The sequence below is a fragment of the Chanodichthys erythropterus genome, chromosome 14, assembly GCF_024489055.1.
Source record: "Chanodichthys erythropterus isolate Z2021 chromosome 14, ASM2448905v1, whole genome shotgun sequence".
In the NCBI taxonomy this organism is placed as follows: Eukaryota; Metazoa; Chordata; class Actinopteri; order Cypriniformes; family Xenocyprididae; genus Chanodichthys; species Chanodichthys erythropterus.
In genome coordinates this window covers 8,433,970-8,450,766 of record NC_090234.1, presented here as the reverse complement: position 1 = coordinate 8,450,766, position 16,797 = coordinate 8,433,970, and positions in this window count along the sequence as shown.

Below are 16,797 nucleotides of genomic sequence, written 5' to 3'. Positions count from 1 at the left end.
ATTGCCTGGACAGAACGCGAGTTCAATTGCTCTCCCCTCTCCCTGCGCCCACTGGACTGTGTTCACATTATATTATTTGGGTCCGAACCGCGGTTCGTTTTCGTCATCAAACCAGCAACTGTTGACTACGTTGCTTAATAACGATGGCACAGGAGAAGTCGGCAAAATGCATAACGTTGCTCTCCTCACTATTTTTGTTTTTGAACCGTAGGTTTTGTTCATAACGGAACTTGCATCTATCTCCCACGAATGTAGAATGCTGAAGGCGAGCAGAAATGAGAAAAGTTATGCTACAGTTCTCTGTTTGCAGCACGTCAGTCACGCTCGTCGGGAAAGTGAGTGAAACACACACACAAACACACATTTTTATCAAATAATACCGCATTAATAGCGGTTCACTTCCACAACTTGGTGCGTTTGCATTTATATCAGAAGCAAACTGTACCTGAGTTCACTTGAACCGCACTCCAGACCACCCTTTTTAAGCGGACTCGGGTACGGTTCGTGGGTGTCCGCAGTTACACACAGCACACAGTTACTCCTCGTGTTTGCTGGATAATGATATAATGATATTATATTTAATCCTCCAAAATCACTGTGCAATAATGAGTGTGTTAAGTGAATAAATGTAAACTCTATGAATGAAATGAGCGCAAATCAAATAGCTGTATTGCTGTTGCCTCTCCATGTGCCACAAATCAGCTTGGAAAGAATAAATCAACTGAAATACTTAGTGCTTTTTCCAGTTTAACGCATTAAAATATTTAACACAGTTAATGCAGCATACGTTTTTTTTGTTTTGTTTGTTTCATCCTTTGGCTAGCATTACAATATATGATTACGCTTTTATTTCTGTGAATGCTTTTAAACCATTTAAGCGCACCAAAAGAGAAAAAGAGAACGCACTGTCTGTGAATGTCCTGTCACACACACGACGCACAGAAAGACATGCACCAGTATAGTGAGCATGGATGGCCCACCAGTATCGAGTTCTCTGTCATGCTTGAAGAAACAATAACACATACGATAATGTCAAAAATGTCAGTTTTGTTAAATATCACCAATGGAGCAGCCTTAAATGAGTTAAAGTCCCCGTGAACCGGAAGTGCAAACGTCTTTTCTCCAGTGTTGTGACATATTTCCAAGCGAAACAGAATATTGAATAGAGGGCAGAGTTTTAATTTAACGCTCCTCCTCTCCGTCTCTCGCTCATAGCAGACTAAGGGTTGGGGGGGGAGTGGTTTTATTTTATCAGAGAAGGAACACCATTTCAGACCAGAAGTAACATTTCAGATTTTGATTAAAGATTACCACGACAAACAATTTTTTTCGGTGTATTAACTTGCACGGATTAATTGTTCACCACAAGACTAGTAATATGCACTAACAAAGTAAGTAAGGTCAATTTTGATTTTATGACGTCTTGAAATGAAGTCTTAATTGAAAAGTAAATGAGTTGTGAGAAAGTGGACATCAGTAGCTGTATTAAGACCCGGGTATACTTCACTTTCCGCGGCCAGACGCATCTCACGTGTAGTCTTGTCTGCGCATCTTTCAAAGTATACTCAACTACAGATGTGCATGGATGACCGAGTTCAACACATGCAGTACAATTTAATTCACGAATCGTGCCATCAACGGGACTTCGCTGGGTAGGATCAGAGAATAAAAATAGTGCATCCACCATCCACCACACAGTCTTGTATTTTGGCCTGCACACGGACGAGGTATGCAGACGTCCGTGAGCCCTCCAGATGACGAACATTACGTCATGCAGACGGTGCACGAACGTGGCTTTAGTTTCAGTGAGACTGTCCTTATTTCATAAAAACATGCCATTAAAAAGTATTTAAAATATACTCTTTATTTTGTTTCTTTATGTTGTTTTTATTTTAAAGATTAACTGTGACATTATTACATAATAATATGTATTATTAAAAACTTGATTATAACATTACATTTAGATCTATTGCATTATATTTAGATAGTGGCATGAAAGGTTGCAACTTTGAATGAGCATTGTAGCTGATCACAGTCATGTTGAGTGTATGTAAGCAGTGATCTCATCATTGAAACTCGAATTCTGCTCACTAACAAATACGTTCATCGTAACTAACAGTGCAAACACAATGTAAATAAGAGGTTTGTTGATTATAATGGGAGTTTTGGTGTGAGTTCAAAACTCAGTCAACATTTTGTCTGTCTCTTCCTTATCCCGAGGTTACCATAGTCAGCTGGATCCCCTCCAAATCCAGATCAGATGGTGGACCTGCATCTTGGCATGACCACGACGCAAGCCTAAATGTCAACGAAGACCATGTCAACTAGACAAGCCAGACAGATCCCCTGTGAGAACTTCGTTGACAGCCATCGGTAAAGATCCTCAGCAAAGACCACAAGAACCAGACAAGTCCTCTGCACAGACCCCTACGGCTAGCTTCAACTCTATGCCGGCGTGTTGTATCTTGATCTTCAAACTGATGGAACCATATGAAATATTCTAGATTATACCAATCCACAATCTGACTTGTGTTGCTGCCTGAATCACATCACACCATATTCGTTCATTGGCCAGAGGAGAACTGGTCCCTGACTGAGCCTGGTTTCTCCCAAGGTTTTTTTTTTCTTCTCCATTTGTGTAACCTGATGGATTTTGGGTTCCTTACCCCTGTTGCCTTTGGCTTGCTAAGTTTGGGACACTTAATATTCAGCAATAATATTGATTTGATTGCACTGACACTATCATATGAGAACTGAACTGAGCTGGACGATGACATCACTGTTTTTTGCAGAGCTGCTTTATAACAAATTGAACTGATTTCATAATTGATTAACTTTATACAGCTATTGAACAGAACTGAATTAAAACATACTGACTTCAGCTGAACAATGACACTATTTCTTTTAGAGCTGCTTTACAGCAGAATTGAACTGGAATAATTGAATCATTCTCCTGTTTATACCTGTAAAGCTGCTTTGAAACAGTCTATAAAGTGTTAAATTAAAGGTGACTTGACTTTTGAAATAGCCTGATCTGGTAAACAGTAATGCGTTGTCAAAATGTCACCATTCTAGGCAGCATGTGGGCCACATGAGGATTTTTATTTTAATCCACTAGGGTTAAAATAAAAATATACTGTGGCCCACATTAGGGTCAGTTCTGGTTTATTATTTGGTTTGTTATTGGCTTACGTGTGGCATGATTGTGGCTTTATTGTGGCCCAGATCTTTCAAACAGGAGTGGACCGCTCATCATGCCATCATTCAACGCAGTATGTGGGCCAGAGCGAGGTGTTGGATCTGGGCCAGAATTAAAATGAACTGTTGCCCAGATTAGGGCCAGTTATGCTTTATTTGTATTGCTTATGGCTGACATGCAGCATTGGTATGGCTTGCTTGTGGCCCAAATCTGGCCAACAGGAGTGGTCCGCCTAAGTGCCATCATTCCATGTGGTATGTGGGCCAGAGCAAAGGGGTTGGATCTGTTGCACACTTGACACTTTCATGTGGCCCACATTTGGCAGGAATAATGGCACTTGGGCGGTCCGCTCCTGTTTGCCAGATTAGGGCCACAAGCAAGCCACAGTTATGCCGCATGTCAGCCATGAACAAAACAAATGAAGCAGAACTGGCCCACATCTGGCAAACAGTTCATTTTAATTCTGGCCCAGATCCAACACCTCGCTCTGGCCCACATACCGCATGGAATGATGGCACTTGGGCGGTCCACTCCTGTTGGCCAGATTTGGGCCACAAGCAATCCATACCAATGCCGCTTGTCAGCCATAAACAAATCGAATAAAGCAGAATTGGCCCACATCTGGGTAACAGCAAGGTGATGGATCTGGGCCAGAATTCAAATGAACTGTTGCCCAGATGTGGGCCAGTTCTGCTTCATTCGTTTTGTTTATGGCTGACATGCGGCATTACTGTGGCTTGCTTGTGGCCCTAATCTGGAAAACGGGAGCGGACCGCCCAAGTGCCATCATTCCTGCCAAAAGTCAGCCAAATGAAAAGTGTCAAACTTGCGCCAGATCTGGGCCACAAGCAAGCCATACCAATGCCGCATGTCAGCCATTACCAAAACGAATATAGCAGAACTGGCTCACATCTGGGCAACAGCAAGGTTGTTGGATCTGGGCCAGAATCAAAATGAACTGTTGCCCAGATGTGGGCCAGTTCTGCTTCATTCGTTTTGTTTATGGCTGACATGCGGCATTACTGTGGCTTGCTTGTGGCCCTAATCTGGAAAACAGGAGCGGACCGCCCAAGTGCCATCATTCCTGCCAAAAGTCAGCCAAATGAAAAGTGTCAAACTTGCGCCAGATCTGGGCCACAAGCAAGCCATACCAATGCCGCATGTCAGCCATTACCAAAACGAATATAGCAGAACTGGCTCACATCTGGGCAACAGCAAGGTTGTTGGATCTGGGCCAGAATCAAAATGAACTGTTGCCCAGATGTGGGCCAGTTCTGCTTCATTCGTTTTGTTTATGGCTGACATGCGGCATTATTGTGGCTTGCTTGTGGTCCAAATCTGGAAAACAGGAGCGGACCGCCCAAGTGCCATCATTCCTGCCAAAAGTCAGCCAAAAGAAAAGTGTCAAACTTGCGCCAGATCTGGGCCACAAGCAAACCATACCAATGCCGCATGTCAGCCATAACCAAAACGAATATAGCAGAACTGGCCCACATCTGGGCAACAGCAAGGTTGTTGGATCTGGGCCAGAATCAAAATGAACTGTTGCCCAGATGTGGGCCAGTTCTGCTTCATTCGTTTTGTTCATGGCTGACATGCGGCATTATTGTGGCTTGCTTGTGGTCCAAATCTGGAAAACAGGAGCGGACCGCCCAAGTGCCATCATTCCTGCCAAAAGTGGGCCAAAGGAAAGTGTCAAATTTGCGCCAGATCTGGGCCATATCAATTTTGCTATCTGGGAGGTGTTTTCTGGAGCTTAGGGAAGTTGCATTCAAGAGCCACCAGAGCCATTGGACTGCCTAATAGTGTTAAAACATGGAGAAAGGTTAATGACAGCACTATTTAATCACTAAAATCATTAGACTGTGCATTCTCTCAACAGCAACATATCAGTGCTGAGATTATTCTCAGTGAATTTAATTCTCACTGTCCATTCAGTGTAATGTTCTGCTACATCTGTAACTGGAGCCATCAGCCCTGCACATGGTGGTGACAAAGATCAGACAAAAAAGTTACTGGTCATAGAAGAAATTCATCAAAATAGTCACTTCTGTCCTTCAAGGTCTATATTACTAATTTAAAGACCTCTTTACACTCATTGAGTTTTCCTTTGACATATTTAACAACAAATGTAACTAATTTAACAACTTAACCTCTTTATGGCAATCATTTCTTTCAGCATCTCTGTGTCCATGATTTTCAGCTGAGACACTGTGCTTCACTATAAATAGCTTGTATCACTTATGACACAAGCTCAGATAGCAGCATTTAGCTGACTTTGAATGAGAGAGAGAGACTCTAAGGATTTCAGGACTGGTACACTGCCTTTTTATAACTTTTAACATCAAACTTTAACTATTCCTTGTAACTCTGGCCTAACTTAAGACTTTGCCAGACTTTGACATTTGTTTTCAAATAAACATTATTTTTATATTTGTCTTTCACCCATATATCAGGGAACTTAGATATTACAAACTTCAGATCAGGTTGAGTCTCTGTGACACTGGCAGTCTCATTTTTGCCATTTAAACCTTCTATCACTTTGACCATCAAAAATCAAACATTTAGAACTTAGAGGTCCTACATCATTTAGTTATTCACATTCACAGTAGTGATGTGCTCATCACAAGAAAATGTACTTGAGACTGTTCAAATATTTTTCCATAAATTGAAACTTTCAGAACATCCAATCATCCCTATTTTCATCCTCTAATTACTTTTTATATATTTTTGTAAATCACGTTTTAGATTTATTTTCAGTAATTTTATAATAACCTGTTTTTGTCCAAAACTTATTATTATAGTTTTCCCTTCAAAAGAAATTCCTTTTGACCTTATTGTTATATCTTGTTCTTTCTCAATTTCACAAGCTCATTCTCAGACAGAGTGGAAGTCTCTTTTTTTGTTTCTTTCTTTCTTTTGTTTACACAAATTGTGGCTATGGCTAAGTTTCCCACACTTGTGGCATTTTAACGGATGTTCACGGCATGAACGAGCCAAATGCCCTTTCCTACCACACTGGTAACATTCTATGTTATTTTGTAGATTTGTTTTAGCTTCAACCACAGCAGCAAATACTTCACCTATATTTTGATCCTTATTAGCTTGTAAACGGTTCCAGCATACAGCACACCATTGAACCAGGCATTCCCAGTTTGGAATGTGAACAGAGCCACTGATAAGCAGTTCTCTATATACTTTGGACAATCCGCCTGTGGCAGATTCAATCACAATAGCCGAATCATAATCTTCATCATTATCATTGGCAGCACAGTAATTTTCATAAGATGCTCGGAATCGCTCAACATATTCTAAAGGGCTTTCACCAGGTTTTTGTTTGACTTGCGTTACACTTGTCCAGGGAAAGGATCCCCAACCCAAAATTACTTTTACTCGTCTTTTGTAGTCACTGTAAGCCATGCAATATTGTCCCCAAGTTACTGGGGCCCTTGGGGCCAAATTCAATTCCCTGAACTCTACATAATTTACTCGAGGGAACCAGACTTTCTACCAGAACCTGTACATCAGCTATGCCCAAAGTTTGTTGCCTAGCAACTGCTTCTATTTTATCCCACAAGACTTTGTTTGGGTGAAACAATTTAAAAGGTTCCAATCCTGCAAGCAAACGTTTTTCTCAGAGGCTGAGAGTCTAGTCCACTCTCCGAGCTCAAAAGCGGCTCCCACCTCTGTGTTTCTCTCAACATTGTCAGAACGTCTGACTGGAGCAGCTGAGACAGTCCCCCTGGAAGTGACCACATTCAGTTCCATGGGGGTCAGACGGAGATTTCTGACTTCAGGACCTGTGTTAGGTTTTGCTTGCATGGTAGGAAGCTCTGGGGTTTCTGCATAAGTGTGAAGGGTAACATTCAATAAACTGCACATCTCAGTGTAAGGGCTATCAGTCTGGTTCTCAGTCTGTGGGGTGGTGCCTGAAGTGGCAGCTGCCTGAACAGTCTGAGAAGAGAGCTCGGAAGCGGAGAGAGCAGACACACTCTGCAATAATTTACAGCTCATGGCTCTATCTGCTTTTTCACAAACTACTTCAAGTCCTTTACTCCAACTACTCAGATCAAACCCTACATCAATTCCTGTGATTTCACATATTTTATCACGTTGGGCAGTCAGACTGTACCATCCCTCAGTTACGTCTGGGATTTTCTTTTCAGGAGTTAAAAGTACACCACCCATTTTACAAATCCAAGAATAAGCACAAACAGCAAGAAATTTAAATCTTTCAGGCTCTTTCTTGGTCTGTAGCCAGTCAAGTTGTTGAACAACATTCCAATCAGAATCAAAGCCCTGACTAACCATTTTCTTGATTAGCTCTGCATATTTCTTTGAAGTGAGAGCCTCAGAGCAAAGCTGCTTACAGCGTTTACTCCCTTCTGTGTCATCTGTATCAGGACTGATCAAGTTACTCCATTTGTCAGCCATATCTTAGTAAAAGTTAATACTCACCTGAACAGATGGAGGCGGCGATCTTTAAACAACACAGCTTTGGCTTCTGCTTGATGAAACTGCAAAGTATACTCCAAAATCACAGTTACATATACTGGTCCAATCCAATTAGTGTCACAATTTTATTGTTGTCGGGATCGTTCCTGATGCATCCGTGACCAACCAACCCTATCCCTAGCTTTATTTTGTTGTATTTAACTAAAAGCTTATATTCCTGACTACCTGAATCACTAAGCTCGGGGCGCCCCTGTCTGGAATTGGAGTCAGAGAGCTTTGGTTTGTGAGACACACTAGTAGTAACTTCTTTACAACCCCTTAATGGAGTGTAGTATCCCCACACTGTCTGCCTCTTATGGCTTCCAGTGTCTTTATCAACCCTTTAATAGAGTATAGTATCCCAGCTTACTAGTGTCTTTCCTACCCCTCAATGGGGTGGGGTATCCACCACACTGTCTGCCTATTATGGCTTTCAGTGCTTTCCAACTCCTTAATGGAGTGTAGTTATCACCAACCGTCTGCATTTGATGGCTTTCGGTAATACACCAGCCTGTATTCAAGGACCTGGTGTCCTACCATCACGTCTGAGTGCGTAAACCCACCATCTCACTTCCCAATCCTCTCAACTCTTTCAACCAGACAGCCCTAACCAATAAATAAATAAATCTTCCTACCTTGTTTGTTGGTTAGTCAGGGATGTCACCAAAGAATGAATGCCCGCATCCTCCACCATAAACTGTTGGGGATAAACAGGTTAGGACCCTTGAGACCAGATATGTTGAATAAAGACCTGGAGTCAAAGTTTAAAAAAATTATAAATTGAAGAAAAAATTAATGAATAGTTTGCAGTTTCATCAGCAGAAGCCAGCTTCAAGTCTCACAAGGAGTTCGTAGGCCGCTCTGCGTACATTCACATTTCCACAACAATTATACTCTAACAGAGTCCACTAACTACGTCATTACTTCAGGTTGAATGATTCTGATTGGCTAAGGAAAATAGACAAGATTAGAAATTTTCCACACGTGGACAGATAGTAAGAAGCATATCTACCTTCATCGCGGTGATGACGAGGGGGACCCTGGATTTAGGTACCGGATGTCCTTTTGGGGTCATGATGTGGCGTCTGCTGGTCTCAAGCAGAATGCCAGTTGTCCAGTACAAAGGGACCTGCACAGAACACTTAGCACACATACACGACTCACAGCTTCTTCAAGGCTGAAGTTGATCTGAGATCTGCTCTGAGCAGGAAACTTTCCCAAAACATACTGATAACATGTTCTTTTCTCTCAGTGAGAGGTACAGAGGAAAATAGAAGCTTTAACATACATTGAAGAAGTCATTCAAATAATTTAACAGAAATATAAATGTTGATTAATAACTTAAAAGATATATATTGAAGTGGCAGTGGATTCCAGAATCCACCCTTTCACTACTGTAACAATAATAGTATACATGTAAATTACATTCAAGTGTAAAGTTCAAAAGTATATTTAAGTTAACATTAATTGCTTGTCAGTACATTTGGAAGTACACTTTTACCATATTTCAAAGTACGTAAAAAATTGTATTAAAGTCCTACTTAAGTGTTGTAAAAAAATAATCACTCAGAAGTTCAACTTATTGCATTTAATATGAACTTAATCTGTGATGTATTTAAAATTAATCACAAATAGAATGCACTTAAGCGGCTGAAACATTACATTTAATTCACACTTAAGTGTATTGATAACTGATATTAAAATATATTTTAGTTCCCATTAATTGCTTGTTAGTACATTGGGCAGTGCACTTCAACTATATTTTAAAGATACTAGAAGTAATTATGAAGGTTATCATAAAGTTGTATTAAAGTCCCAGTTAAGTTGTTCAAAAAAAATCACTCAAAAGTTCAACTTATTGCATTTAATATGAACTTAATCTGTGATATATTTGAAATTAATTACAATTAGAATGCACTTAAGCGATGAAAACATTAAATTTAATTCACACTTAAGTGTGTTCTTTTAAAGTATATTATTTGTGCAATAAGTACACTTTATAAAAGTATACTAAAGTGCACTTTTTTCACAGGGGTATGCTTGATATGCAACTGTATTTGAAGTGAATATGTTTACATTTGTTTGTGAACAACAGGGAATGTTATAGAGCATTTAGAGAATGTTATACTAAGTTTATGATAGTTTAATACAACAGTTAACGCGAGACGAGCAGATAGCTAACGTTGATACGCTCCATATGTGGTTGACTTTATCTTTTTACTTCTTTCCTTGCAGAATTGAATGCAAAACAAGCATATTAAATGTGCTGCACCAGAAACGACGCTTGCTCCTTTCTACATGTGTAACATAAACATCTTTGCTAGAGCTGTACAAATGAGGGTATTATTCAATCTTTTCACACAATCTCCTGTCAATGTAGGCCTCCATTGTCGCTGAAGCTTGCATGCATTCCGGTTTGTTACATTTATTCAGTTTTTCTTCAACTACTTCTTTCTTCAATTGACGCTCCCAGGGCATAGATGCTACCTTGTGGATAAACTAATTACTGCAACAACACACAAAAAAAAATGTTACAAAAATCTGGTGGTGCGTGTACATTACACACATAGTCATCTGATGACGAAATTCACATAAAGCCCTGGGTATACTTCGTTTTTTTTACGTATACACTAGTGTAGTGATTTTTATCTGAAAATCTGAAAGATTGGTGAAATTGCTAACTTGTAGAGCCTTTTCTGTATTATCAGCACAAGGAAGACACAAGTGTAATAAAATAAATTTTATTAACAAAAAGATAAACAAGAATAACTAACACAACTAATAAATGAATACCATGAATGATAAAGGAATAAAGTGCATAAGATACATAGAATACAAGTGATTAAGTTGAGTGTTGCTATGGAAGAGTTACGTTATCTTAGGGAAAGATAAACTGTTTCTCTGAAAATAGTAAGGTGGAGAACCTTATTATGCAACAAACAAATAAACAAGAGATTATTTGTTATTGACTAACATCAGCTATATTGAATCTAATAGGAATTAGGAAACTATATACTGATAATATACAACAATGCCAAGGTCTCTGGAAAGAGGTTTGGTTAAGTGATATTTACGTTCCACTTGGTCGAGTCCGATGACGGTGACGTCTTCCACTGGTTGTGCTGGGTGACAGTGCAGTGGGGAGAGGAGCCAGAATCTGTTTCAACAGTCTTGAACACGAAGCTCTGTGGGATGCTGATCTCCTGGAGCACCAAAGGGTCCTAAAATCTGGAAAACGCAGATGAGGCCCTGGTGTAGGTGCAGAAGGTCCTTAACAATCTGGAACACGCAGACGAAGGTACCTTGAAGTGAAGGTTTGCTCTCCTGAGCTTAACCTTGTTGCGGATGTCATCACTGTTTCGCTGGATGGAAACTTTGAACGTAGTGTTGGTTAACGTCTCTTTCCTCAAAAGCTGGAGGCTTAGAACATGGTCGTCTCTGTTGTTGTCTCTTCTGGATGGACCAGAGGCTCAGAACGGTATATCTGTTAACATCTGTCCCCGTGCAGGACAGACTCAGAACGGTATATCTGTTACGTCTTCCCCCTTTCAAGGGCAGACTCAGAACAATATCTGTTACGTCTTTCCCTGTTTGAAGGGCAGACTCAGAACAAGGAGTGTCGGTAGAAAGGGTACCTTTATCCCTTTCCGATGAGGAGGAGATTGCATTTTGGCGCTTCTCCATTCGAGTGCTGTGATTGGCTGTTGGCATCAGAGGGGAAACACAGAGTGTGGCCCACCCTTCTCTCCCCTGTGGAACTCATTTGCATAAAGCACAAAGTTGGAAGTCTTTACAGTGTCTTTAAAGTTTACCAATGCATTTCTCACTTTCCAAACCACCACCAGAATACCTTTGGCAATATTCTAAACAAATACAGACTAAACATGATGGAAAAAGATTGAACTGTCATTCAATTGTACATTAACAGCTGTATTTGTATCAGATGTTGCACTACAAATGGCTGTCACTGAGAATACTTATTTCGGTGAATAAGTATCAAATGGATGTGTAGTTTGCATCAGTTCTAAGGTTTTCAAACATAGTTTTGAATGGATTCGGATGGATCTTTGTGATCTCTCTTTGTTTCACCCATTTCTGCTAAGGTCCCAAGGAATTTTTATGGCAGTCTCTGGCCAACTTTAGGAAGTAATGACTAGATGGGTGAAGGGCAGTAACTGCTTGTGGACCAATGAGAAGCCTTGTCCTTCTCAGGCTTGGTACAAGAGGTCTTCTTCTTACCCTCTAAGAGAGGTCTGGATGTTGTCCTTCCATCTTTATCTGATGGCGTTGGACAGTTTGTTTGTGTTAGGCCACCAAGATCCAATCAAAATGTAGCAAACGTTTGTCCGCTGTTGCGGACAGAGAGGGGCCCGGCCATAAACTGGGCCCTAGAATGTGCTGTTCACTACACTAGTGTACATGCACAGTCGAATGCACAGCCTTGGAAAGTATACTTCCTTTGACTCATACACATACACAGCTGCTCGATGCATGCGCAGTTTTGAGCAATCTCTCAAAACAAGTTACAACTAATGTAAACATCATTGTATTCTTTCATGCTAGAGTTGTGAAAATATGGGGAACTTTCTAACCTCTTCGCACAATCTCACTGTAGCTTGCATGTGTTCCGGTCTGTTCTGTTTATGCAGATTTCTACCTTGTGAATTGTCACTCCCAGGGCAAGTTTGCCACCTTGTGGATAAACTAATTAGTGAAAAAAAAATAAATGTGTACAGTACACGCACACTCCTGAAATTCGCGTCACGCACATTTTACGCTGACCCTTGTGTATATGTAAAAAGTGAAGTATACTTTGGGCTTTAGTTCATCAAACATCTGCCCTCTGCTGGCCAGTTATCAAACACTCACCTGAATTAGTCAAGATGGCATCAGGAAGATGTTTGCTCTGAAAAACTGCATTTGAATAATGTTAAACATTTACTGAATCGTTTTCTTATTTGATGTATGATCTTCAACAGAGAGTCTTGTCATATCTGGGCAGCAGCTTGTTTTGCGGTAAGTAGTTTGTTCTAAATTTCATTTGTCTCATTTACTCATTCACCACTAAGCATCATACTCTGTTTTGTAGGGCACTACATCAGTCATATCCGTGATGTCAGTGGATCCGTGATACCAGCGTCAGAAAATCCAGCTGGTCAAAGGCTTCACGTACCATCAGGAAGAATGGCTGCTTGCTCTTCTATGTGAAGAGGTCAATGGTATCATAATACTAATACTCAAATAATGTTCAATACTCAGTTCAGCTGTACTAAGTCACTGTTGATTTGAATTGATGGTGCAGTTTTGAAGAGGAAAGGAAGAAATAAATAAGAAATAAAAAGATAATGAAAAGATCTTTCTCCATCATGAGAGCTTGACATCTTCTCAGAGCTTGTAAAGTCACTGTAGTTCTTTCAACATCTCCTGACAGAGAAGTTTGAATTGTCATACTCCTTGTAATTATTTTAATTGAGATGACTGAATGGAACAGAAGTCAATAGTGGCTAATTATCACTGCCAGTAAGCACCGGTCATTTCCCTGTTCATGCATAATAGTGTCTTGGGTCCAGGAAGGGAATCTGCAACATACACAGGGAATGAGCTTGAGTCTAAAACGTATCAAGTCAGTCTACGAGTGCATGGGACACAGATGTCAAAGCTTTGGTAAAATCAGTAGAAAGAAGCAGTTCATGGTGTTAAAACCAAGTGATTATCAGTAAATTATACTTTTTTGATACTTTTATACTGGATAAATTGATAGAAGGCATTTGCAAGTTTTATTTCCTACATTGATAAATATCTACCTCACCCAGGGATCTTTTTGTTGTCTGTATTATAAAACATCCCATTACTATTTTGTAAGAGAAACCCCTGCAAACTGAATTGTGAACAATTTCAGACCTTTTTGCAACCCCATTTGATCAATTGGATCAAAAGAGTGATTTATTCTTGACTCTGGCATCACTTGTTCTGATTCTAAAGAGCTGATAGAAAACACAAGAAATGATTGCATGAGGATTTATCAGTAATATTTTACTGGGGCTTGTTTTGCCCCAGTAAAAAAAGGGTCTACTGATACCCCTGGCTCAGGAAAATACACTTTTTTAATACTGTTTAGATATATATCAATAGAAGACATTTGCGATTTTTTTTTCTTTCCTAAATGGCTACAAATGTTTTCTATTGATCTACTGGTATATCTACCTCACCCAGTCTTATGAAACATCCTGTTACTATTTTGGTGAGAGAAACCCATACAAATGAGTCATGTACAAATGAATCAAACTGAATGGTGAACCATTTCAGATCTTTTTGCAAACCTGTTTGAATGATTAGACCAAGAATTATTCCAGTTGTGAATCTGGCATCATTCTGATTCTAAAGATCTGATAGAAAACACATGATTGCTGAAAATTTTCCTCAGGTTAGTATATGATAATCGATATTGACATGTAAGGTTTTATCAGTATTATTTTACTGGGGCGTGTGCCACATTAAAAAGGGTTTAGCAAAACCCCTGGCTTGAACAATAGTCTTGAACTATTTTAAACCTGCATCATTAAAACACTTCAAATTTTTAACAGTCTTTAGGCTATCTCATGTGAGTGAACACCATTCAGATGACTCTTCACAAAAACACATACTTACTCAATGCACTTTTAAAATACTCAGGCATCATGTTAGAAATAGTCTTGATTGAATAGGAGTGAAATGAATGACCTAGATCTTATACAAACAAGATGTTTTTCTGCAAGTGTATACTTTCTTTAGATCTTTTCTTTGTAGCTAGTTCATGTCACCCACTCCATGTATTTAACGCCAACTGGCAGGGGGCAACAAAGCTTAAACATGCTGATTACCAAGCAAATGTTTGGTTCCCTTTCGTGGGAACTATCGACGCTACGTCAGTGACGTGATGGGAATCCTCTGCATTTTTGTGTTCGTGAAGCACTATTGTATCCAACCAATGAGAGAACGTGACGTCAGAGGCGGGCGACGTCGTGGACCGGAACCTATAAAGCATGCCCGGAAACAAAGAATGCTAGCTTCTGTTGTCTTCAGTAAGCGCTATTTGTATCTTGTCTTTCTTATTTACTGTTGTTTGTCTGCCATCTTGCCAGAAAGTGATCTCTTCGTCTGAGGACAAGAGTTTCTAAACAAGTGAAATAAGACACATACATACACATGACGGAGAAAAGCCAGCGTTTCACTAAGTGTGCACCTCCTTGCCCGCGATTCATCATGGAGGGAGATACACACGAGATGTGTGTGAAGTGCCTGGGAGTTGAGCACGCACAGGCAGCTCTTGAGGGGGCTGTCTGTGTGCACTGTGAGCGGCTCACTCTCAGGGCGCTGCGCTCACGCCATGCGCTCTTTGAGGAGGGCGCCGCGGCGAGTGTTCCCCACGGGTCTGGTCCCGCTGCTGCCGAGGCACAGCGAAGGCTGCACTCGTGGGGTTCACAAATGGATCTAGCAGAGGGGGGAGAGACGGGCTTTGCCTTATCACTCCCCTTACCTACTAGATCTAGTGTCTCTCCTTTGGTGGTGGAAGCATGCGCTGCGGTTTCTTCCCCTGCAAGGGAGGCACCGGCACTGAATATATCTTCCTCCGAGGAGGTTGATGTTGAAGGTGTCGAGGGTGGTGATGAGGGACCGTCATCCTCATCTCCAGCCCATGAGGAGCTTATGGAGGTAGTGACCCGGGCAGTAGAAAAACTAAAAATAAGCTGGCCCGCGGAGGAGAGCGTTCCTAAAGTTAAAAGCAAGTTGGATGAACGCTTCCTCCCAGCTAGGTCACTACCCCAGCGTCGGGGACTGCCGTTCTTTCCTGACCCCCACACCGAGGTGTCGAGGTCGTGGAATAGACCTGTGCAGTACCGTGTCTTCAGCCCACAGACATCAATGTACAGCAATATTACTGGGCTGAAGCAACACGGTTATGGGGCGATGCCTCGGGTTGAAGAGACGCTTGTGAGCTATCTCTCGCCCGAGTCTGCATCGTCCCTGAAATCCCCGACGTTGCCCACCAGACCTCTAAAGCAAACATCAAATCTGGTGGGCAAGGCTTATTCGGTAGCGGGTCAGGCTGCGGCATGTCTGCATACTATGTCAATACTGCAGGCATACCAAGCTGATCTGCTGGGGGAGATTGACGAAAGTAGGGAAGTAACTTTTGAAACTATTCAGGAGTTGACGAAGGCCACAGATTTAGCTCTCTGTGCCACCAAGGAGACGGCCAAGTCAGTAGGCCGCTCTATGGCAGCCCTGGTGGCCACTGAGAGACATCTGTGGCTCAATCTCGCTGATATCAAGGATAAAGACAAACATATCCTTATGGATGCGCCGCTTTCCTCCGAGGGCCTGTTCGGTGACGCAGTTAACACTGTCGTTGACAGGTTCGAGGGGGCGAAAAAGCGGAAAGCGGCGTTCCAGAGATTCCTCCCCCGAAAATCTCATCCCCCTGAGGCTGCTGGGCGGGGGCAGCCTCAGCCGACAGCCGGCTCCTCGGGACACAGGTCCCAGCAAAAGGCTAGTGTGGCCGCCCATGTTCCCCCGCAGAAAGCTTGGGGACCAGAGCATGCTGCACAGCCGAAGCCTTCCGGGGGTAGGGCGGATCTGAGGACCGTCATCATTTCCCGGAAGGCTTCCCAAAAGAAGTCCTGACGCTCATGGGTCAGGGCTTCTGAGGGCAGTCTCCTCCGAAGGGGTTCGACGATTAATTTCTATCGTTCCCCATCGGTGCCCTCAGGGGGCTGTTCTGCCAACCCTGCCACCCAGTGTGCGACAGGGCGCAGCAGTTCCCGTCGATCCTTCGAGGAGGATCGGCCAGCACGTGATTCGTTTATCTGCCGGTGCGCCGCGTCAGATAAACGAGCCAAGTGCTCAAAAAACACCAGAGACCAGTCTCGAGAGTAGAATTTTTGGAGGAATGGAAACTTCTTCCGAATATTTCGAAATGGGTGCTGCTCATGGTGGAACAGGGCTACAGAATTCAGTTTGGTTCTCGTCCACCCAGGTTCAGTGGAGTGATTCACACAGTGGTAGCTCTAGAGCAGTCTCTGGTAATGGAACAAGAGGTTACGACGCTTTTGCAAAAAGGGGCT